Raw genomic sequence first — 25363 nt, 5'->3', positions numbered from 1 at the left:
CACACTTTTTTCTGAGATCTCACAGCTTATCACGAAAAACATTTAAGCATAGCGGAAATCTATTTGGTGATTCGACCTACCAAGCATTGCACCAGTGATAAAGGCGGGACAGAGAAAAAAAGTAGACAGGACAGATTTTAGGTCTCTGTCTCCGTTAAATTTGGCGAGGTCTGTATGTTTTTCCAAACATGCACATATCATCGCGCCATGCGTTTCGGTGGGTCACCAAATTGAGTTCATGCCCCGTCGTCGCTTTTCTCTCTCCACCTCAGGGCTCTCTTATCTGCTCATGAAGAGCGTCTACCTGGACGCGTTCGTGGTGCACGACCGGTCGGCGCTGGAGCCCGTGTACGTGCCGGGCGAGATGCCCGCCCCCTCGCGGCCGCAGCCCCTGTCGGCGCTCAAGGTGTCCGACTCGGTGCATGTGCTGGACGACGAACGCTTCCCGCCCATGGCCCCGGCCGCCGCGGCCTCCACGGCCGAAGACACGCGGGCCAGGCTGGACCACCAGTGGCGCAAGTTGGTGGGCGGACAGCCGCTGGACTGCATCCGCGACTACTTCGGCGAGAAGATATCCTTCTACTTCGCCTGGGTGGGCACCTTCATCGCGTCCCTGGTGGTTCCCGCCGTCATCGGCCTTGGCGTCTTCTTCTTCGGCGTCATCGAGAAGTGAGTCGCGCTGCAGCGACGATGAGAAGAGAGCGGACATGGAAAAGAGACGAGCATCATACATGCGTCTTTGCGTGAACTGCTGTATCACGTATTGCACATCTGTGTGGAGGCATTGTCCACAAATATGGATATTTGAACTCCACGGCAGTTCAGTCTTAAATACTATTTTTATTGCGATAGTGCGTGCGTGTGTGTGTGCGTGTGTGTCAGTGATTGAGTGGTGTGATAGCGTGAGTGCGAGTGAATGGAGTTCTTTATAGATGATAAACAACGCCCGATGTAGGAGTGAAATGCGCAGTTTACTAGCTATCGAGATCACTAGTAATCCATTTTAGGCCATCAGGCCTTCTTTTCACTGTGTACAGGGCGCCACAAAAAAACCTTATTTTTCTCGTCGGTCTCACAAGAAAATCGTTACGTTAAAGTATCTGACGGCACAGTACGCTTTTCGCCATTTGCAATTAACAGCGTTGAAAGATATAGAGACGCATAATAAACACCATGCCTCAAGGATGCGCCACGGTTTGCGTACTATGTATCCAAACATATTTGCGCATACGTTTTCTTTGTTTTGTCTGCAGAGTGACCAGCGACAAGGACCTGCTTAAGAACGACACCAACGCTGCAAACTACACGTGAGTCCGCAATTAACGCTTTCTCGTAATTTGCTTATCTCAAAACATCGAATCCCAGCATTGTGTAGATGTTTCAGCGCTTCTGCACGTTGACTAAAAAAAAACAGTAAGAAAGCTGCCCTTTCTTTTTTTGCTACTGTTTTATTATAGTTCTCACCATATTAAAGAAGTAGTCTGGAACGCCTAAATTGTCCACATTGCTCGACTCATGAAATTTAGCACAGCTGCAGAACTACGCACTACGCAGCAGTGTTCTTAGCCAGTCTACTGTTTCTTACCCCTTATGAGAGATTCAAAGGGAACAGAAATGAGCTGACTGCCTGTTTCCATAACAAATTGCAAACACTGAGCACTAAGCACAGAAAGTGTTTACTTCAACAACAACCGCAGCTAGTAACTTTGCACGCGCATTGCAGATGGCACGAATAATCGAATTCTCTGCGTGCATTAGTGCAACGCAGCGTAGTGCAACTTCCCCACACTTCTAAGTGACGAGTCGTGTCGCAGACACGAGAAAAAATCGCGTAAAGTGCAAGGACCTAGGGTTAACGCGCCGGCACTGAATTTCTCGTTTCCCACACAGAGATGTGAACGCAATCATCTACACTGTGGATGTCATCAAGGCCGCTGGGGACACCTTCCTCACCCCCTTCTTCGCTTTCACGGTCTGTCTCTGGGGTGAGTAGCGCCCCCTGAGGCTTTATTGTTTTCCCCACCTGCGTCCAGTTCCGCTGGGTGCCAAGGCCATTACCGATGTCGTGCATCGACCGGTTCCCATTGGGCTCGCTGAGTGCCAAACAACGCCGCCCGGAAAGTGCCAGGGAAAGCCACTTTCTCTGTTCTGAACCTGTCGCAAACAACTCCGCTCGGCAGGCCGGGTGTTTACCAGACGTGCTAGCCGGCATGTAATTACACAAATCGCGTCAAAAAAAAAAGCAAACCTCACAGCGAGGGTGTGGTGCCAGTAACAGCTGCTTTCAAATCACTAAATGCTTTTAAGATGAACAAGTTGCAAGAGGGTATTGCTGTACATCGGCTTACACTTATGTTTGGCTCAGGAAGCAGTTTACTGTTAGAAATCGACTGCAGGTCGGTGACCTCGACTGCGGTTTTTGTACTTACGCAGACGCGCCGTTGAGTGAGGCGCGGACCACGGCCGTGTCCTCGAGGTCATTTGACCGGGTGTGTCATTTAAAAAGTGCACAGTACGGCGGAATTTCTTACTCTTACACGGCACGCAGTACATGTACGTGATAAGTGAAGGTTGTGCGCGCGGTGTATTCGGTGCGAGCTCACGACAGCAAGCAATGCGCGTCGACGTTAAAAGCACTCAAAATCCGCCATTCTCGTATGTTTTTCCTAGAAATCTCTACGTGTTGGTCTTGCTCCAGCGTGCGCGCCCTTCATTTGGCGAGAAAGATCGATGTCGATTATGACGCCCTCTGAGGGCGCCCGTGAGAAATCGTATTGGCGTAAGTTTTCACGCAAATGCTGGGACACCGTGAATTCGCGTTGCTGAAAGTGCGGGCTGTCGACCTGATGGCGCCGTTGTGTGCGAAGGTCTTCTACAAAAACGGCTTGCTTTTCAAGTGGACTGGTCCTGTGCCGCAAATCCGAAGCGTCGCCTATTTCGAAGGATTCTCGAATCACCAGACTCCGATGGCATTACGGCTCGTCCGGGTTACGCTTACAAATGAATCCCGATTTTGCGAACAAATTATGATTTCCCATTAGTCAGCCATTCGATTTATAGCGTCTACGACTTCGGTTTTGCGAAGTAAAACTAAGCGCCAAAATCAATTTACAACCCCCCCCCCCCCCCCCCACACACACACACACCATTTTCATGCATTAATAAAGGGAAAAATAAGTGAAATAATGCCTCAGCAGCAAAGACAAAAGTCAAGGAAAACCAGATTACATTCAGTCCACTTTGCTAGACTAAAATATTTATAGAACCGATATTCGTGCGCATTCCGCACACAAGGAACCCCCGAAGCGTACAGGAACCTCCATGCATGCTCATCGCTTGGCCGAGGTGGCACCGTGAATGTGCCGCGCAACGTTCTATCTGCTTCGACATCGTTCTTCAGCGCTTGCACTTCGAAGTTCCGAGTGACTCTCTCTTTTTTTTTGTTATTGTATGATTGTTCTGACAATAAAGCCCCAACTGGCTGAAATCCAAAGGGAAGGTTTTCCGCGCCTAAGGAAACTCTAAGTCCTTCAGCCATTCTGCGCGGAGAAGTAGTTGCGGCTGTAGCTCTAAAACACCCCGCTTTTCGATAAGCTCACCCAATGTAGACTAACTTGGGTCACATAGCTACGTGCAGCAACTGGCAAAAGTTTATGAAACGAAGGTTAGGAAAAAAGAAACTTAAATGCATGGCTGTTCTTGCATGCAGCCTGAAATAAATATACGGACCTTAATTCTGAGGGTGTAAATTACAGTGTTAATAAAATATCAAGCAATGCGTTCTCGATGTAATTAAACTAAATTTCTTCGCTAAAGTCGGATTCCATGCATTTGTGACTGCGGGGGTATGTCACAATGCGTACAGGGTCTACTTCCAAGACCAACGTGGCCGAGAAATGGACTTCATTGATCACTTTACTGCACAGGACATATTATCTGAAGTGCGAACACCAGATAATGCATTATGGCGTAGAAAATAGTCAAAACGAGTTTTAATTGAATGGACTTCTAATTAAAGAAAAAATTAAAAACTCCACATAATATGCCAACCAAATAGGGAAGCACCCACACTAAGGCCCGCAGCTGCCCGGCCAGTCTGGATCCTACTAGCGAGCAGGGTATATGCTCTACAACACCCACTTGCAACACACCTCGGTAGTGTTTTCAATGGCAAGCAGGAGAAGGTGAGCGTTTTCGGTCAAGTCATACGAGAGCGCCATTGTTTACAGTGCAGCAGAAACCCCTAGCACAGCTCTCGCCGTTACTAGAGACCGAAAGGGTGAAGACAGTAAACGGCGGATGATAGTCCTCGGCTGCGATTGTTTGCGATCGATACTTCGCGAAATGAAGCCATGTCCAGAGCGTCGCGAAATCTGCTCGGCGCCGAAGCCATAAATAGGGCGAAAGGACATCATGCGGCCATTCTGACATTGCTTTCAAGGACGCAGTTCCCAAAGCGGTCGCATAGATCTGCTTGCTATCCAGGAGGTCCCCGTAAAATGAATGTGTGCAGCCGAGTGGCCTTCCATCGTTCGCGAGCCATGCCTGCCCAAAACAGGATCTGTACGAAGTTTGTTACGACGCCAGTTTCGGACGCACCCTGTGTTAGGGAACATGGTACAGGGCAGAGAAAGCTAGGAGGTCACGGACATGGCATCCCGCCAGATGCATTCAGTCAGTTTATTCGCTGTCAGTATTTTTTTTTCTTGCTTAGTACGAATGGCTTAATGACGTTTGGTTCATGCATGCAGCAGTGCTTACTATAAACAGTGGATGCTATGGAGCTATCAGCCGCCTTTTTTTTTTTTTCGTGGCCGTTCTACATAGATGGAAAAGTTTCCGAGGCTTCAAATGTATAAAATGTGGTCGAAATTCAGGTCTACGTGTACGTTTTGCACAGGGTCAGTTGCATAATTTTAATTTTCGCTGTGGCTCGAAAATGCGCTTTTATTTTTGCTTAGCTTAGAACCTGTGTTCTCTCCACTTCTGGAATGAGCGCGTACTAAGACATTATGCACAAGCTTTCCTTTGCAGCCGTGTGGCTGCGCTCGGGTGGATGTCAATGAGTAATTACTCTCTTATTACAAATCTACTCCACCTTGGGCGAATCCCCTAAAAACATTTGACTAAAACTGTTCCCACTTCGAGTAACTGATCAATTCGCTCTCGCCCTACCATAGGCGGCTTGCCGACCCGGTTAGCTCAGTTGGTAGAGCGACTGCTTCGGTGTAGCGGTGGTCCCGGGTTCGAAGCCCGGACCAGGACGAATTTTTCTTTAACTACGAAATTTCTGAGAAAGCTGTTTAGCTTTCTTTTATAGCCGTATGCCTGCGCTCGGGTGGACGCCAATGAGTAACTACTCTCTTATTACAAATCTACGCCACCTTGGGAGATTCCCCTAAAAACGTTTGACCAAGTACAGACAATGTGTTCATTAGTTATCAAAATGGCAGAGGAACTAAAGCTACTGTACGACAATAGAAGAACTTTTTCGTAAATGGATGGGTGGAAGTCAGCCGAAATAGCATTTTCTCGGGATGTGGATGAACACAGAGAAAAGCGTAGTGAAGAAGGTGATGATAAGGTCCTGTGAGCAGTGGACTCTAAGCGTTACATGCCATGCACTGGGCAGCACTTCTTTGCGCACTGGTACCTGGCAGGCCAGCTTGTATAACCTTACGACAAATATCATGAACCATCAACTCCTTCGTGGCACAGAGCTACTCAACGCACAGAAAATTCAGCGTTCAACATCTGGGAGAACATACTAGATTCTAAACCCGCATACACCTATGTGGAAATAATAAGGAAGTAAGCTGCCCTCTAGCGCACACCCTTCTCCATATAGGTCACACCCTAGGGCTGCACTAGAGGCCAGCTTGCTTACTTTTTACTCCTTTCTGCTGAGAGTGTACACGAATGCAATAACTGCAGGCGGATCTTGAAAAACCACCAAACTCAACGCCATTAGTTTGCGTGCGACAAAAAATCGGTGTGATGTATTCGCCAAGGGGACTTGATGGGATGGAGCGCTCGGGTCTTCCATTAGGATTCCATTTTCTTCCGGACATGGCTAATACACGCGTGCATGGGTACATGATGTCGCCAGGTACCAGTTCCCTACCTATTGCGGACGTTCCAGTGCAGATGTCAGCGACACAGATTAGAGCCCAAAGCCTCGCCGCAGTAATTTGGGTTCCCAAGACACTAAAGTGTGCAGCGAGAACCCCACACCATTGCCGTCCTTAGGAGTGTTTTTCAAGAAGCGCAGGAAGTTACCACTAAACTAATATGTCCAACATTCTTGGACAAAAATTCTGGAAATTGGAAAATTGTAAGGTAATGTTACGGAAAAAAAAATTGAAGGTAATGGTTCATTCTTCCGATGTGTGGCAAGCTCTTTCTTTTAAAGTGTTTCAATCGCTCGCATCGAGCACTTAAGGCTGCCATCGAAAGTCAATGGGGAACGTTTTTGACGTTAGAAGAAAACTTGAATGGCAAAAAAAAATTGCAAGCCTGTCGACGGGACATCTGCGGATATATCTACTGTTCCCGTTGTTCCCGTTGAAAAATGCTTTTGTCCAGAATTGTTGGGTATGAGATGGCCGGGTGATCCCGCAGGCACGGTGTTCCTGGAGATCTGGAAGCGGCGCCAGGCGTCCCTGGCGCATCGCTGGAACGTGGACCACTTCTCGGTCGAGGAGCCCGAGATGCCGCAGTACTACGGCACCGTGGCCGTGCGGGACCCCATCACGGGCGAGCTCAGTTGGCACTACCCCATGTCGCACCGCATCGCCAAGTACTGCTGCTCGGTGGGATTCTTCGTCATGATGGTACGTCGGCCACACCGGGCGCCTATGCACTGGTGCACGAAAAAACGGGCCGACTGGTGTCTCAACGTCGCGGACAGCAGCCACCAGGACAGCACACATCGTCCCATCGGTCACCTAGTAGATATATATAAGCACACAGCTTTTCGCACTTAAATATAAGTATCAGTAAACGGTATCATGTGCGCAGATTCGTGCAATGCGCAGAAGAAAAAAAATTGACATAGCTAAGCTTAGCGGCTTTGCGCATTAATCCTAAGAATGTGATTAAGAAGCGCGGCGGCGGCGAGCCCAGTCTTCTTCGTTTTGCTGCGAATCGGCCGTAGTACTTGCAGAAATGCGCGCTGTGACGTCAAGCTGAGCGTCGCGCCATCTACGGTCGGCCCTTGCTCCCGCATATACTGCTCTTCGGTGCTTGGCGATGACGTCATATTAGATGTGCTCCGGCACGTCACAGGCTACGTGTGGAAGGGCTCCATAAAATAACTCTCGCTGTAAAGCGTAAAGCTTGACGTATGAATGTTCGACGGCACTGACCAGAGAACATAATCAGGGGCTGTATTTTGAGGTGGTTGGTTTCCAGATCATTTTATCTGACCTTTCACCATTGGTCGCTGCTGCCTTTGACGTCAAGGCTTCTAGTTAGCATAGCCGTTTGCCATTGGCTGTTCAGCACTAGCTATTTGTCCGGGCTGACCAGTGGCAAATAGGAACAAAGAGGAAAACAGTCACTATGAAATGCGGCGCCTGCCCGATGTTTATGGTCGCGTGGAGTCGGTTGATAACATTTTTCAGTTAGTATCACGTAAGGACGTCGTAGTTCCGGAGTCCATGGCGTTTTCGGGGGATTAAGAGTTGTTAATGATCTCTGAGCTAGTTACGAAATCTTTAGATGCCATCTGGCGGCAGGCGTGAGCCTGCTAGCACGCGAGATGGAGAGAAAGCCAAGGTTGGAGAGAGAATGTGACAAATAAAGCCCCTAGCTAGGTCTTTAGGTAGGTTTGTTAAAAAAAAAATCGAGGACTTTATTGACAAACAGAAACGAGGCTCGTGCGTATATTAGCATCATCTTTTTTTCTTGTAATCGCGTCTGCAGCTTTATATGAAAAAACCTCTTCGCGCACCCAATTTAAACAATAGAAATCTATCCTATTCTCTTATTTTTATCATATTAGACAATTTTTTACTCTTAGCTTCCAACGCGTGAACAATTGCGCATTACATTGTGCAGTCGTCTCAATCTTTCCTTTCTCCTTCCTTTTCGTGCTCCCATTTCCGTTTCTTTAAATTAACCCCACTTCCCAAAAAGATTTGTAGTTAAAAGAAAGAAAAGTTAATGGTACTAACGCTATAATTAAGCGAGCACAAATGAAGGCCTGGTACTAACGCTATAATTACGCGAGCCCAAATGAAGGCCCGGAAGATTACATATTATCAAGTTGTTGCTTCGTTTATTCTTTCTTTATTTCTCTTCCAGTCCATCGTAGTACTCATCAGCGTGCTTGCTGTCACCTTGTATCAAGTGTACATGTACAATGCCTACTGCAACTCGGAGACAACCTGCGAAGTTGTACACGGCTCCGTTGTAGCACCGGTGCTCAACACAATATCCATCATGGTTCTGGGAAAGGTACGACGGCCACAGGCAAATGCCTTCCCCGCACGAAATGACCTGTGTAGAACTCTGAAAGGCTGGCAGTTCTTTTTTCTTACCATTATTGTTAGCGTCAGGGAGAGAAACGTGGTTGCGACTGTACAAGTTAGTATATGCTAACAATCACAGATTATGAAACGCATTGGGTATGTTCATAACCACAACTTTGCCTTCAGTGTGATAACGAATTGCATGGCTGTTTCGAAAGATTATTTTTGGTCACAGTTGTTTTTTTATTTCTCTAGATATATTCATATGCTGCAGTCCAGCTGACAGATTGGGGTAAGTATACATTCTCGATATATGGCGCGAGTCATCAAACGCATTATTGTGCATTCGACCTCTCTGTCCTGACAGGTTGAACGTGCGTCGCGAGCTGTATTTTCATGCTATAGCCGTTAAAAAAAAACTAGAACACGGTAATTTTACTGTATAAGCAGTATCTTCAACAATGAGTAGCAGGAGCACAGCAAGGTTCAATGAATAACAAAAACATCATTCGCCGGAGCATTCAGCGACGAAATAACGCAGCTTTTTCGCAGTTATCTATAAAGTGAGCGGAAACAGCGCTTTCGCGGGATGAATTACAGCGTCATTTCTTTTTTTTTCAGAAAACCACAGAACAAGAAGTATGTACAATGACGCATTAGTAATCAAGCTTTTCGCCTTCCAATTCACCAACACGTACGCTTCACTTTTCTACACTGCCTTCTTCAGGGAGGTAAGCCATTGGGAAGCGCCCCATTGTAGGGATGAAGTCAGCAACCGCACAGATGTCACGTAATTAGCTGCAAGAGCGATCGGTCTGCATCAATCCCAGTACAATGTACTTATCGCGAACAGAGTCAGAACACGGCCCGCCGGTCACCGCGTGGCAAAGAAAATAAATATTACGCTCAGCGCGGACGACTCGAAGACTAGACATATCGGCGCATCTCGCATGACGTCACAGCGTTCTTGTACTGCACTAGATAAATCCACATTACCACGCATAGCCTTGTAGCCTCTCTAACAACTAACATCACGGGTCGCGGTTACCACAGTCGAGCCTCGTTGTGACGAAATATTGGATATAACGAAGGAATGACAATTCCCCTTGGAAGCTCGATCAACACGCTCGGCTATTACGAAGCTACGGCTATATAACGAAGTAATCACCTGACCCCTTCAACTTCATTATAACGAGGTTCAGCTGTTGGTATGTATGGACCGCGCTCGTTGGAACACTTGCGTGTACTGTAGTCCGAACATAGTTATACACTAAACAAAATCGTCTCTTAATGAGCTTGACAACGCGACAATTAGTGTAAGAGAACAGAGTAAGTAACGGGTCTGAGAGCACGTGCACACACAATTAGATGGTATGCGCTTAAACTGTACATACGGAATTCTCAGCGAGCAATGTGACAGTGTTCACGATGACAAGAGCGAATAAAATAGTGAGTTCAGGGAAGTGCACATCATTACAAGCAGCTTAATTACAGTTACGATTAATGCCAAATGGTATAAAATGAAAATGTTTTAACGTACGAATTACAGTTACGATTAATGCCAAACGGTATAAAATGAAAATGTTTTAACGTACGAACTCATCTTTATTCCACTTCATATGTGTGTGTGCCGCGTGCGTGCATGTGTGCGCGTGTGTTTGTGTGTGTTTTCCCGCAGTGCGCAAAAGAAGTCGCAACAACCCAGCAAAACAAACATGTAGGTTTGGGTGGTTTTGGGGATTAGGTCCAGTAGCGGAAACGCACAGTACATCCTTTCACGCCTTGAGCCTTTTTCATTTCTTACCTTCATCAACAAGCGGCGCACATTGTTAGTAGTAGCTCTATGGTGCTAGTAGCGAATGTCAAGTGAAAGGCAGGAAAGGAAGGAAGTGGAGTGTCGGACAGGTCAGAGCACAGCACGACGCTACGTATGTTTCACCGCAGTGGCGTTAACGGCGCATAATGGTTAGGGCGCTCGACTACTGATCCGGAGTTCCCGGGTTCGAACCCGACCGCGGCGGCTGCGTTTTTATGGAGGAAAAACGCCAAGGCGCCCGTGTCCTGTGCGATGTCAGTGCACGTTAAAGATCCCCAGGTGGTCGAAATTATTCCGGAGCCCTCCACTACGGCACCTATTCTTCCTTTCTTCTTTCCCTCCCTCCTTTATCCCTTCCCTTGCGGCACGGTTCAGGTGTCCAAAGATATATGAGACAGATACTGCGCCAGTTCCTTTCCCAAAAAACCAATTATTATTATCATAATGGTCGACTTTCTCACTTATACCACACAACTAGCGCCGAATAATTCCAAACAAAAAGAGAACGTGCGGACTCCGCAAACAAACGCATAGCAATCAACATGCTGCCACCAATCTTTTGAATCAACTTGTCTCTGAAGGCCAGGAAAGGCGTCTGCGGCTGAACTCCTAGTTCGGACGCAACCTTTACGACTCTCGCTAGATGTCTATCCCTTCCCTTTTTCGATTTGTGTTTGTAGCAGGTGGGAGCCGACAAACCGCATATCAGATTTTAACGCGAGAACATTAAAGGTCCCGTTACGCAGAAAATCTGGTGTCGGCGTCCGTGTTGTGAGCGAAAAATAAGGTGGTGTAGGGTCGCCCAGGTGGCCACCTCTCGGAGAAGCAACCTAGGTGGGTCACCTAGGTCACGCGACCATGTGGCGTCATCACAACCTGACCACCGGATTGCGAGTAAACACACCCCCGTGGCAGGTGGCTGTTAAATAAATGGTTGATGGCGAGAGGTTCCTTGGGAAGAGCAATCTGGTTCTCACAAGGCCCACCGGTGGCAGCACCTGCCATCGCAAAACAGTGGCGCATCCCTTAACCGCTGCACCATTGTTGAAGGAGTGGTGTGAGGACTACCAGGCATCTATGAATGTAAAGTTGAGAATGACCAATTCCGCATATATGGGCATTAACTCGCTAACGCTATCGCATCAGCTCCTTAAGGCGGAGCTGAAGTGTCCCCTCCAATTATTTCTTCTTCTCCTTCCCGCTCCTCGCGCAGGGCCGGTCCGGGCTCTTCGGACTGGGCGATCAGTTCAGAGACCGATGTGGCCACCCGGGTCGGGACACGTGCATGTCCCTGCTCTCCCTGCAACTGCTCATCCTCATGATCGTCAAGCCCTTTCCCAAGTTCTGCTACGACGTCATCTGGCCGTAAGCATGAGCGCGTGATGCCCCGCGCCTCTCTGTGAGCTATGTCCACACCCTTGCACATCACAAGCTATTGAATGCGCAAACGCGTTCGCTTTCTGGAACGATAAAAAAAAAAGTTGGCAAAATAGAGAAGAAAAGCAAGGCTTACAGTTCCAGTGTGACGCAGACGTTTCAGCTAAGAACTTGGCTTTCATTCAAACGAAACGTACACGCTAAAGGGAATAATGGCGCAGCATCAAGCGACGACGACACCAGAAGAGCACATACACGCACAAGCGTTGGCGCTTGTGAGTGTACGTGCCCTCCCGGTGTCCTCGTCACTTGATGCCGCGCCATTATTCCCTTTAGCGAGTCTGACCAACTTGACCAACCCTATACGCTTCTTGAAACGTACATATTTGTCCCGATCTCTTAACAGCGAACTTTTCAGCATCAATGATCAGGCATCTCACTGTCACTTCCGTGAAAAAAATCTTCTTGTCTTTGCCTAGCACAGCAGCTCATGTGCGCCTACTTAAATACTATAAGCCTTGAGCTCAGTCATTGCACTTACACTAATAAGTGCTGCAAGAATTAAAGACCGCCAGCACACATACTATAGCCATGTGCATAAGTACATGAAATTCCGTCCACACGTGAGTGTGTTCAGGAAACTAGCATTTAAGGAGGTTACAGAGATGACTTGCAGACCAGACATTCTAATAATAATGTAACTTGCACACCCGAACACTATGGGATGCTGATAATTTAGAGCACAAAACAAAGCTTGATTTTCTTTCCGCACGTCCGTTAAGCGATAGACGTCCGTCACTTGGATACGGTGATTACCAGGGCTAGCCTGTATTGCTGAGAAGTTGTACGTTCGATATCAATACCGCATACTCAAATTGTATAGTTTTTATACCCACGCAACGTACAATATCAGCAAGAACACTTAATGCAGTCGTAACTTCACAATAAGCCCCGTTGACACATTGCTGAAGTTCCCGACCTTTTTGTAAAGCACATTAACCGACTGTTCTACATTCCACATATTTTCACAGGACATCATGCAGACTACTGAGTGGATGCGAACCCCGTCAAGGGTCTACATGGACAATAAGCTAAAAATGTCAGCGACGAAAGAAACCACAGGGGAATAGTAACGTTCGGATTTGAAATGAACGGGACGTTTTGTTTCCGTTGTAGATTTGGTGACACAAGGTAGAGAAGAGAGAAAGAGGCGGGTCGTCTGTGCCAGCAATTCGCACCGAATTCTGCACAACTGTCCTGGACACCACGCTAGCCCTGATCCTTGTCATTTGCCACCCCTGCAGGCTGATGAAGAAGGTGCTCCGCAAGTGGGGCATCATGTACAGGGTGGCGGACGAGAAGGTCTCCGACCAGCACTTTCTGCTGCGCGAGCTCTACAAGCAGGACGACCCGGAGTTCCGCAGGGACGAGTTCGCCGAGAAGATCATCCAGTACGGCTACCTCATGGTGAGGGCACCTCCGTTGCGTGAAGGACCACGGCCTCACCGCTCGACGGAGCACGAAGCCATTCGACTGCTGCTCAAACATTTGAACTCCACAAGCGCAAGGGACCGTTTATGGCCTTGACGTGGATACTTTTGTGTATAGTTTTTTTTTCCCTCATTAGGTTTTCCTCTTTATCCCAACCCGCCTATTTCCAAAGTCCGTTCGGCGCAAAGGCGCCTCCTCTCCGCCAGCTCCTATTGTACATGCGCAATTAATATTAGTGGCAGGCTCGTGCAACAGATGGCGGCAGCTGTCAAGCACAAACTTTCCACTTCGCTGGCGCAGCTGTCTCTTCATGGAACCAGATCGCGCCTGCGTCTCCCACGTGCGTTTGTTTTCAACCAGTAGCAGATAAATCTTCGCCACTACTCAGAGGGCGCCACCCCTTGTGAAAAAGGCGGATTCCAACTGGACATAATTAGTTTGACATGCGTCCGGTTAAAAAGACTCATGTACGGCTGGTTTCCTCCCTTTAGTGATTTACGTATTTATAGATTCATCTATCTGTATTCCTCTTATTTGATTATATTTGCTTTCCACTAGACACTCAGGAGTCAGGGTGTATAGCCGTAAGGCTTGTGAGGGTTCCAAGGGTGAGGACGGGGAGAGGTGGACGGGTTTATTCTTCCATTTTTCTCTCGTCAAACCACTTCTAATACAGTGGAATGCACAGACTAAGATTAGGAGACTATCTTGAGGTCTCAAGTGTACTTTTGGCAATGCTCTTCAGCTTAACGCGCCTGTCTCAACGCAGAGACACGGTACAGGCGCTTTTCCGTGCCTCCCGCGATCGAAGCTCGAGTCCTCCGCTTTGACGCCAGCGCGCGCCTTTCTCCCTCAGACACAGGTGCGTTTTTGTTTTTTGACAGCCTATATCTCTTACATAAGACGGCGAGTATCGCGTCTTCCGCTTTCCGGCTAATAGTATAGGACGACTGTACAATACCTACGAAGGGCAACGAGCAGCAATGAATCAATTAAGGTAATCGACTACGACGAAAAAGTATAGATTTGCACAAGCAAAAACTACAGCAAGCGGAGAATTACGAGGAGAACACTTTAAAAAGCATAGTTTATTTATAGCTTGCACAAATGCTTCGTTTCGTCATTAGGCGGGGAAAAGGGAGCGGGAGAGTCGTCCGCCGTCGGTGCTGCTAATGCTTATGAGACCTTGACCAGCGTGTGCCCGAAGCCATATCTTTGCCTTTGGCACGAGAAAGCCAGATTTAGTTCAAATGGGAGCAGTGGCTGGTGGGAAAGGAGACTAAGGGAAAGGGGGTGGGGACAGCCGTATACCGCATGTGTTGGCATTAGCGGCGCTCGCTTCGCGCAACATGCTGTTCGCCGTACTCGAGTGAAAGAAGCGCTTCTAGGCAGCGGCCAATCAATGGGAGGCCATGGATCGTCATGGCGACAGCAACCGACGCGTTCGCTTCGACCGCGCGATGGCCTCCGCACGGGGAGACGCCCCTTCGCGCTGTGCAACCGCCGCGAGTCGCGTGCCCGCGTACGCGGCGCAACAAAGGAGGAGGAGGCCGGATACGACTTCACTCGCTGTTCGAGTAAAGTTCAGCGAAGAAGGGAAGGGGCGGTCAGCGAGCGAATAACTGGCGACTACGCAGCGCGCACTCGACTCGGACGATCAATTGCGATCAACGCCAAGAAATAAATAAAAAGGAAGGAAGAAAGCAAGGAACTCGGCTCTGATTACCGACTCGAACAGAGAAGTATCCCGTGGGCTTAGCGCGAAACAAGGGAAAATAGACTCCTGTGCGGAAGCTATTGTGGCAACCTCGTCAAAGAAAAGAAACATTGCCAGGAACAACGCTCATAAAAAATGCGGTGACTATGTTCACAGGGAAATGCACAACACAGCAGTGTCTGCTCAAATCTACAGCAAATGTTGTTTATTTTTAAAAAATTCAGTGTACTTGCGCTAATGCATAATTACTGTTGTTCCCATACTTGATGCCAATTAATATCAGCAATACCTATTCATATAAAACCCCGACTGCCTTGTACAGAGGGTCATGGGCCTAGTCGAGCGCCGTGGAGGCAGCTTTTAGCCCTTGACCTTTCCAGGGTGCATTATTTCTGGAAGATTTCTGGAAGAAATACCGAACTGAATTGAAACGAATTGAACTGAACCTATGCGTATGCGAAGTACACGCGACGCTAAAGGAAACATTTTTATTTGACTCGACATTTCGACCGGAGGACCAATCTTTTTCTTGAAAAATATTGCAGTATTCATTGCAGTATGCTCAAAGCTTCTCGCATAAAAGGTCAGTCACTGATCTGGTGGTGCCTTGGCACCGTTGGTTATCACTGGTTATTTTTCGTTATAGTAGGTTATCGCGTCTGGCTGGCGCAGAGGACTGGCCAACGCCCAAAGTAACTTAGATCCGAGGGGGCCTCTGATTACGGTTTCTGCTCTTTGTATCGTATGCTCTTTTTTTTTTTGCTGTTGTCATAAAAAGTTCGGTGTCAGAGAGTTAGCTCCAGATATCCGATCCTATCCAATCTGCGTCGTAACGGTAGTAATCAAAACGCAGCCAAAGAAGGTGCCGTCACATTACCATGCATGCATCTCATGACAGCAGGCCAACATTCAAGACTGACACTTATCTGTTTTTGATGTTTTACGGCAGCTGTTCGCGGCTTCATTCCCGCTGGCGCCGCTCCTGGCGCTGCTGTACAATATGTTCGATCTCCGGATCGACGGCAACAGGCTTCTCTGGCTCAACCGAAGGCCGGTGCCCTTCAGGGATGATGACATTGGTGAGTGGGTTGTCATGCGTGGAGCTCATTGTGGCGCTGCCTTGGACACAGCAACGCCTGGACGGTTTTAAGAGACTCCGACGGCAAAACTAAAGATAGCCCAGGTCGGTGCGGATTACCACTTGCTAATAACAAAGAACTTAGTTTTGCTCAAAACGAATTTACACGTCATAAAAGAGTGGGAAATTGCCACCACTGCCCGTTTCCATAATTAAAGTACGGTGGCGTCAGCGAAGGCTTTTGTTTTTGCTGCATAAAATAGAAAAGAAAGAATTGCGCTCCTGAATATTAGAGGGACACTGAGAAGAAACAGAATTCGGCCTGCATTGGTAAACCGCGATCTAATCACAAAGAGACTACTCTCCCCAGTAATAAGCTAGAAAAGATTTTTAAAAAGTAAAAACTAAATACAGGTGTCGCCATCAACCGGCCGATTTTGCAAGTGTTCTCAATGCGTTGACACAGATTTTTATGTCGCGGATCCCGGAGGCTACGCTACACCTCCAGTCACTTCAACCCGCATTTTTCGCTAAGGACGTCACTAGTTTGCATCCGCAGGCGGGAATATTTTTAAATACAATTTTCTCGCCGAAAGATGCGTCGTTGGCTGCGGGACAAACGTCAACAAAGCCACAAAGAGTCAGATAACCAATTTTTACAGAAAACAATAATTAGACGGATGTTGTCCTCGAGGGCAATTTTATGGCGAAAGAGAGGCAAAAAAGAAAAATTAAACATGGCAAATGAAAGAAAGCAAACCCACGTGGTGTCGACGTCATCGCCAATCGACACCAGAGTGGCGAGAAAAAATTCCATTTTTAATTCACGACTTTCCCAGCGATGATCTTGAGGGTTTCAATCACGGATTCGCAAAAGTTTTCTTCTCAGCCACTCTGTCGATACACTCTGAGCTGCTTGCAAACCCATTCTTCCTGTCTTCTTTGCTCTTTGCCCAGCACGCAGCGGCGCTAATTCTGACCGAGCACGCAACTGAAGGATCCTTCTGCTCTTTGTGTGTTGCAGTACTGTTCACGAAAATGTATATGTGCTGACAGCTCTCAACATATACGGCAGGGCGCACTGGCGTGTAATTAGGATCGTTCATAAGCTCCTGCAATCAATCACAAAACGCCACATCGAGGAAATTGTGAACCTCCTATCATCTAAGGCGTTAATTTTAGCAGCGCACACGAAAAAAAAAAACGCCTCGAGTTGTATTTGGTTTGGATTGCGTCAAGAGACGGTCAACTGCGTGGAAACGGGTTACAGTACTTGGCGCATCTACGCTCTTCCGGCCGATATATTTCACATTGCGCCAAAACAACTACACGAAAAGCAATAAATATGGCCGCAAGAATAGGCTTCCATGTTACTAGGCTCTCACGCAGATGCACGAGGACGTGGCTTAATCTGTTGCCATAGATACGGCATTTCGAATGGCTCGCGTGCCTGTCTAGATCCCGGCAGCGCGCCGTAACGACTTTTGGAGCGCCACCGAGACAAAGCCCGCGGCACCACCGATAAGAAAGGTATCGATTTGACGAGCGTCTCTCCACAGAAAGTCATTGTTTGCCTTGCCAGACCGCGCTCATACCTTGGGCTGGCACGACGACCGGTGCGCGGGCAAATACGCAGGCGGCGGGCGCACGTACATTGGTTTGATGGTCACAGCAGGATCCCCACTTGATCCTGACTGCACAGAATGCCTTCAGTGCGCAAGGAACGCTCACAAAGGCGGGATTAAGTCCCGATCAAATTCTAAGGCCGAAAACTGCCGCTTTCTTTGAGTACCTTGCAATAAGGCAATGAGGAAGTCTTTAACAACGCGAGTTCGGGTTTGGAAGGACAAAGACGTTTCAAAAACAACGAACTGACGCATGCCATTATTTCTCTTTCAACAGTGCAGCCACCAGCTTTCTTTCAGTAATATCACGGCAGCGTCGACCAGACGGCCGTTCTTTGAGCGCCCCATGCAGGGCTGTAGTGGAGAAACGGAAGACAGTACATGCATGCGCACAGAGTAGGGGGCGTGCGAATAGCAATTTTTCCAAACCGAATCGAATACGGGTAGCGTAGCTTTGTTACCGAATCGAAAACAAATAGTTTGGTTGAAAACCGAATCGAATACGCATCGAATATTGAGAGGATCGAATCGAGTAGTGAGAGAACCGAATCGAATACGAATAGAATAGTGAGAGAACCGAATCGAATATTTTGACGAATATTCGCTACTTACGCGAATATTCGCAACTGCTATCGCAGTTATAGCTGTATCTGTTAGCGGCTGCGTTTTTATGGAGGAAAAACGCTAAGGCGCCCGTGTGCTGTGCGATGTCAGTGCACTTAAAGATCCCCAGGTGGTCGAAATTATTCCGGAGCCCTCCACTACGGCACCTATTTCTTCCTTTCTTCTTTCACTCCCTCACTTATCCCTTCCCATACGGCGCGGTTCAGGTGTCCAACGATATGAGACCGATACTGCGCCATTTCCTTTCCCAAAAAAACCAATTATTACATAAAAAACCCGACACTGCTCTCCATTTGGTGGGTCGCAACACAAAGCCAGTGCATTAACTTTATAATTATCATGGCATGCACATAGGAAAAATACTTTTTGCAGTTGACAACGGAAGATAATAAATTAGCGCCACATCCCAGTGCATGAGACGGGCCAGATCTTACGTATGATGCATGGCCTCCGAGGTCAGGCATAATAATAATAATTGGTTTTGGGGGGAAAGGAAATGGCGCCGTATCTGTCTCATATATCGTTGGACACCTGAACCGCGCCGTAAGGAAAGGGTAAAGGAGGGAGTGAAAGAAGAAAGGAAGAGAGAGGTGCCGTAGTGGAGGGCTCCGGAATAATTTCGACCACCTGGAGATCTTTAACGTGCACTGACATCGCACAGCACACGGGCGCCTTAGCGTTTTTCCTCCATAAAAACGCAGCCATAAAAGCCGAATTTTCTGAACCTGCCTTGGCCCTGCTGCCGCGTCGTCCAATCTCTGAGGCCATGTATGAAGATTATGAACACCACCACGCGAATAGACCGCACCGTGGAGCTAGCTGAACCCTCCATCCCGTGCATACTGATCGGGACAACACATGGTAACGCGGCATGTATGGTCCCTGTTTTTGGAATAGGTTTGGTTAATGGTTTATGGGGGTTTAACGTCCCATTGCGACTCAGGCTATGAGGGTCTCCGGAGCTTTTGATCACCAGGGGTTCTTTAACGTGCACTGCCATCGTACGGTACACGGACCTCTATAGAGTTTTGCCTCCAGCGAAATTCGAGCTCCGCGGCCGGGGTCGCACCCACGTCTTTCGGGTCAGCAGCCGAGCGCCATAACCACTGAGCCACCGCGGTAATGAAATAAACATACGGCAGGTCTTATTCGAACTTTACGCTAATTATTCGAGAAGTATTCAGAAACTTGACGGGATATTCGATTCGTTGCGAATAATTTTGAACATACACCGTTTGATTCGTTCGAATAATCGAACACGAGGATATTCGATTCGGTATTTGAAATTTTCGAATATTCGCAAACGTACTCCTAGCACCGAGAGCTTGTTGCAGCGTCGTCTGCTCGCGACGCGATCAGACCAGTGGCTGCGTTCCTCCACTGAGGTCCTGCACAGAACACTGAACGACCGTCCAGCCGATGGTGTCGTGATATTACTAAAAAGTTATAGAACTGTATGTTGTCCAGCGTGCAAGGCAATAAAGAAGGAAAGGCATTCAACCAAATTAAGAGCATCTTTTACTTTGAAATGTACAGGAGAGCTAATACGGTCTCTAAATTGTCCTCGTACAGTACGCAATCCGAACTGAGTCCATCGTTATATCGCAACAACAGACCCGGCCGAATCGTTCGATGCAGAGAGCTGGCAAGGACACGGCCCTCTGGCACAGAAAAACGTCGTCCGCTGCATGCCCGTGCGGTCGAAAAAGAGGAGAGATGCCTCTGCCCAATGACAAGGACAAACGCCGGTAATCTCAGCAGCGGACTTTCCGTTTTCCTGATGAGAAGGCACTCATACAGCGAAGACAAGTGCGGTGGGGTCTGGACAACTCATATCGACCCGAACGCGCGATAGCGAAAGAGAATATGCCTGTTTGCTGGCGCGGTCCCGAGAAGCAATAACCGAATTTAGCAGCACGACCTATGGACGGAGGTTTCGCGAGCTTCCCCGCCTTACTGGGCACTTATGAGATATGTTGCTGTTGATCAAGTCTTCGCAAAACCGAATGTTCTTTTTTCGATTCAGGTACACGTGAAAGGGCTACGTCACAGTGACGATGCACTGGATTTTCATCGGGATTTGAATGAAGGGAGACAGAATTAGAACGCCAGTTCTTGACCCAGTGGTTAGATTGTATAAGGCGTCCGCGGCTGGCAGAGAACGCTAAAAAAAGAAGGTTCCTTGACGAAACATTTTGATATATTACAGTTTTAATTTGCTGCCAGAAAACATTATGAACGAATTTTGTTTTTAAGATGCAAGAGACAGCTGAAGCTATAATTCGCGCTGCCTAAAGTTTTTGCCTCTATCGTTACCCTCTCAGGGCCAAACGGCGCGTCCTTGCTGTATACCCAACAGCGAGCTCTAGGATGGCAGAACTTTCAGTTGCGTGCACATATCTAGCTTTGCCCTCACTGACTGACACTGCTGATGCCGTTACGTCGCCTATAAGCTACCGAAACACCCAAGCTGGACTTGTCTTCCCACTATTCTCTCCTCCCGCAGCAAATGCAATAAAGCATGAAACACAAGCTGGCCAATTTGTTGCTCAAGAATTACCTTAATGCCTATATGCATGCGCAGTGTTGCATCAGCATAGTCCAGGGCACGTACGAACCGAGCTATATGGTTCGATCAAACTGTAAATGTTCCTCATGACCATTTCAAAATTCTCTCTCCCCCATAACAGTGCGTTGACGAAGTATCATTTAACAAAGGTATGTAGTACATCAGGCGTACACACCCGAACGCAGGAGCACAAGCGGGATGCCGGGAGTAAGTAAAAAAAAAGTGGCTGTGGCTCAATCAGCCGAGCCAGGATATACAGAGCGAAAACTCTGTTAAGCATGGTTAGACACTCTGTTAAGCATGGTTAGACACGGTTTAGCTTTCGTTCATCTTTATTAATAGTTTCAAGACTTCCGCGAGATGCATCGCGTGCCACAAGCGCAAGAGCGAGCGTCCAGAGCGGCGGTCGATGCAGCGACTGACGTGACTGCCAAACGCAAAAAATTCAGGGGGCACTTGGGCGATCTAAAGTGCGCGACGCGAGAGCCTTTCTGCCCCCACTTTGGCTGCTTCTTTTAATTTTTTAATTCATTTTTGTATTTTTATTCATTATATTTATTTTCATTTTGAATTTTTCTTTCATTTTTAAATATATATTTAGATGCCAATTTTTATTGTAATCGTAGTTTTTGTATCTTTATTTGTTCATTTTTTAAATGTTATTTATTGTTACTTTATTTGTAACTGTTTATTTTTATTTCAGCTAATCACAAATTAATGACTAATTACTAATCACCCGTTAGTTATTGCTAAGAGTATATGGGTTCAGCAATTGTGCCACTGATGACGTCATAGTGCGACACATTTCGCGGACGGACGGACAATGAGCCATTAAAGGCTTTCGCCTTAAAAACGAATCACGTGCCACAACTGGCGAGGAGGAGCGGCCGAGCAGCCAGCAGCGCAGCGGCGGATGCGACTGCCAAGCGCACAGCGTATCTAGTTCACTATAGCGCAGCTGTGGCGTCGGCGAGCCCCATGGCATGGCGCCATGGCATGGAGGAAGGAAAGAACCTATGTGCCATAGCCACATGCGGCGCACCTCCAGTTAGAGGTCAAATCTAAGAGCCAGTTGACCTTCAGGCTCAGCATGGGAGGAGTAGAGCTTTTCGCTCTAAAACGAATAGAAGACGTTCTTGCAGAAAGGCGAGAAACAACCATAACAGAAGCATTATTGGTACTGGAAAGAACACACATAAATATTCTCTTTTTCATGCAATAGCTACTGACACCACTGCCGTAATATACAATACACCCTGGCGTTTGGCGCGGCGTCATGAAGCCGCTGTGTCGCCAGCTTGCAGCTAGTGTTCACACAGTGCATCACGTCTTTGCAGGCATGTGGTTCCACCTGTTCGGCTTCATCAATGTGTGTGGCGTGGTCAGCAACGCGTTCCTCATAGCGTTCACCTCCACGTTCGGAAGGAACCTCAAGAGCGACTACAGGCGCTTCATCTTCGTGATCGCGTTTGAAGTAAGTATAATAATGATGATGAAAACATCTGAATTAAAACTAGCCAACGAAAGATTCGCTCCTAATTAAGATTGCTGCGACATGCGTTACGAAGCAATGATTAGTTTGGCAAACCTATCTGTACTTCTCAGGAGCAACAACTGATAGATGTAATACGACGCCAAACACGGCTACATGGGTTTCCCTTAAACTTTTGCGTTGGAAATTGGTGCCTGGTCATGGCAATGCACTGTGTTACCATCCTCATGACAACGTTTCCTGCTGCAATTCAGTTAAAAGTTCATTCGGCCTCCAATGATCTGCAGACGAGCAGGTACTAATTGATAGTTGGCCCCGAGAGCAAATTCCAAACCACTAATCACAACTTCACCACTAAGGACAGCACAAGCTGCACAGCACTGTTTTCTAATCAATGAGGTGAAGCTTTGGCGAAAGGCGAAACGTGTTTGCAAGGTATCTAGCTGTTCCTGACCAACTGCGTGATTTTTGTTTCATCCACGCAGCATCTCGTGTTCGGTGTGAAGTTCATCCTCACCCTCGCCATTCCAGACACTCCAGCAGCAGTGAAAAACGCCAAAATGAAGGTGAGTGCAGCAGTGCAGCGCCGGATAAAATAGGCTAAAAGGACCTGAGAAAATTCTTGTAGCAAAAGAAGCCGCTCGCAAAAAGATGATTATTAAGGCGGGCACTCAAGGTCCTTATGTGCTGTGAATGTGAAACCATCTCTTGACCTAACGGCCTTTGACCTAAACGTTTTTACCAGGAAGGCCTTTACCATAGGCTTTTGACAGACATTTACCTCGAAGGCCTTCACCATAAAGGCTTTCAACCCAAAAGGTCTTTATCATTGCAACTGTCAATAATGACCCCACTCCAAACACCGTCTCCTTTAATTTCCCGCATCACGTGACTAACTTCACAAGCTTCACCACACACCGATATTTTCCAGCTTAATAGTGCTTTTGCACACACAAAAAATTAGCTGCGGTTCAACTACTGCTGAACCTGGTTAGAGAGCGAAAGCTGTGGTGTATCCGGGGCAACTAGATGCGGCTTGGCCTCTGTAACGTTGTGTTTGTTCCGCCTACTGTATAGGCAATGCGCCCACCTTGAGACCCTGACAGGTGGCAGTGAATGGTTGATCGTGAGAGGTTGGTCACCCAATGAACGCTGCGGCCTATTGCTGCAGTGCTGCATGTCTGCCACAACGGTGTCAGCGCTAATGCATGCAGCCCATATCTCTCACCACCTTCACATACCTCAAAGCACGATTGAGGCGTCCACCGACCCAGGGCGCCAGTTATGCGCCCTTCCTTTCCTCAAAATCATCCGAGTCTAAAACGTTGTCAACGCCACCCGCCAGTGAATGCAATGAACGCTGACGCCGTGATGATTTCAGCCACAACTTTGTCAATGCCAACGCATGCAGCGCACATCTGTCCACTGCCCCAGGGGGCCAGTTATGCGCCTTTCCTTTGCTTTCGAAGAAAATTGAAGATTGACGATATCATTGATGTCATAATCTCATTAATATCTCTCGACTTTGTATTTGACTTTTGACCTTAACCTTAGACCTTGACTTGACCTTGAGGTGTCTGAGGCAGCACGTGGAAGGACACCACAGTTATACCATGGCTTAGTCCTGGCTTGATCTCTGGCTCACTTGAAGGTCAAAACCTCAAGCACCGCGAAATCGTTACGGGGTAGTCTAGTGAAGCTTTAGCTTAAAAAACAAAAACAAAATGGAGCAAAGACAGATTGTTACAAATCTGCAGCTGCACAGCTAACCGCAAAGAGATCAGCAAATAGGCAGCGTTTGTCGAGTAAGTGATTGCAACGTTTCACTGGTTTTACAATGTTACCCAACTCCGGGTTATGAATTAAGGTTAGAGGCGTGGGCGCCGTGGTGTGCTGCGCCGGAGATTTGGAGCACATATTGGCAAGAAGCGCGAGTCGCGCAAAACGCTGCCGGATGACGGACCCCTTCACCTATATAAAGTGCCACCCAGCGCACTCACAATCTTTACTACGTGTCCGCAGGAGCGACAACTACTGTCGCACATGATGTCCAAGGTGGCCGCGCTACAGGACAGACTCCTGGGCGGCTCGGGAGCCACGGCGTCCCAGACGGGCAGTGCAGCCACCACGGCGGCGGCAGCGGCAGGGGTGGCCAGCGTCGGCGAAGGCCCGGCGGGAGGCTCGCAGGCCTTGCGACGCAAGCTGTCGCTGACGCGAGAGGAATGACAAGAGGATCGAGCAGCGGTACCGGTCGCAGCCACCGGGAACTGCTGCGACAGCACTTCGTTCCGAACTGTGGCGTGGATACCCTTCGCCACGGCCTCGCTCCAAAGGTTCGCCTCCGGGATCAAGAGGCGCCGCCGAAGCACGGTCATACTTATGGACGCATGAACAGTACAAAGCGCTGGCGGCGTCAGTTCCAACGCCCATCAGCGTTGCGGTGTGGTATGGCTCCGACGCGGCCGGCTTTTTACCGAGCCAGTAGTGTTTCTGGACGCACACTGTTCATAGGAGACAGAGGTCGCGCTTGTCCGGATTCTTCCGGAAGACTGAGGAGGAGCAGAAAGTAGACTCAGACGCAGTTGAGCGACCTTCTTAAAAGGGGCCCTGCAGTACTTCTTTTTACCTTCCAAAAAGCGTCTCTCATGCGCTGAAGAGGCCGACGCAAAAATAACAAATCAGCGTGTGCGAACAAAATTTAAAACCCAGAACGTGAAATTGAAGAAGTTACAAAATTGAACCGGCGGCTTCCTACCAGTACAGGCCGTTCCATACATGAAATGGAAGCTTACTTGCGATGCCTGGCTTCTCCAGGGCAGCCCACTTGCTGCGACATACAAGTGATCAGGTGTGAGTGCAGCAGGGCTTCAGTATCTGCCCTGATATTCCCTTGTCAGAAAGAATCATATTATTCCCCCCTTTCTTTCTCAGCCGTGCTGCAGGCCAACTGCTTTTCACGTCTAGAAAGCTTGATATGAAGTGGTAAATGGCACCCGCTGCTTTATGTCTCTTCACTTCGTTTTTTGTTCTAGCTTTCCTTTTTTTGGGTTGCGCAAATGAGACATTCACAAGAGAACAAAACCTATCTTCCTGTATTTGA

General features: G+C 48.0%; 1 pseudogene across 1 annotated transcript in view; it reads left to right on the top strand.

The window, feature by feature from the left end:
• Positions 1-25200, top strand: part of LOC144130487 (anoctamin-7-like) — a 47629-nt pseudogene extending 22429 nt beyond the window's left edge. Inside the window, exons 6-18 of the transcript XR_013314110.1 lie at positions 273-669; positions 1254-1307; positions 1891-1985; positions 6622-6833; positions 8308-8460; positions 8730-8766; positions 9096-9205; positions 11504-11655; positions 12972-13134; positions 15825-15954; positions 22109-22245; positions 22749-22829; positions 24286-25200. The product of XR_013314110.1 is annotated as an anoctamin-7-like (transcript). The remainder of the gene's footprint in view (positions 1-272; positions 670-1253; positions 1308-1890; positions 1986-6621; positions 6834-8307; positions 8461-8729; positions 8767-9095; positions 9206-11503; positions 11656-12971; positions 13135-15824; positions 15955-22108; positions 22246-22748; positions 22830-24285) is intronic.
• Positions 25201-25363: the final 163 nt, after the last annotated feature.

Source organism: Amblyomma americanum, chromosome 4 (genome assembly GCF_052857255.1).
Source record: "Amblyomma americanum isolate KBUSLIRL-KWMA chromosome 4, ASM5285725v1, whole genome shotgun sequence".
NCBI classification, from domain to species: Eukaryota; Metazoa; Arthropoda; class Arachnida; order Ixodida; family Ixodidae; genus Amblyomma; species Amblyomma americanum.
Note: the sequence above shows the minus strand (reverse complement) of the source record. Positions and strands in the feature narration are given on the sequence as shown.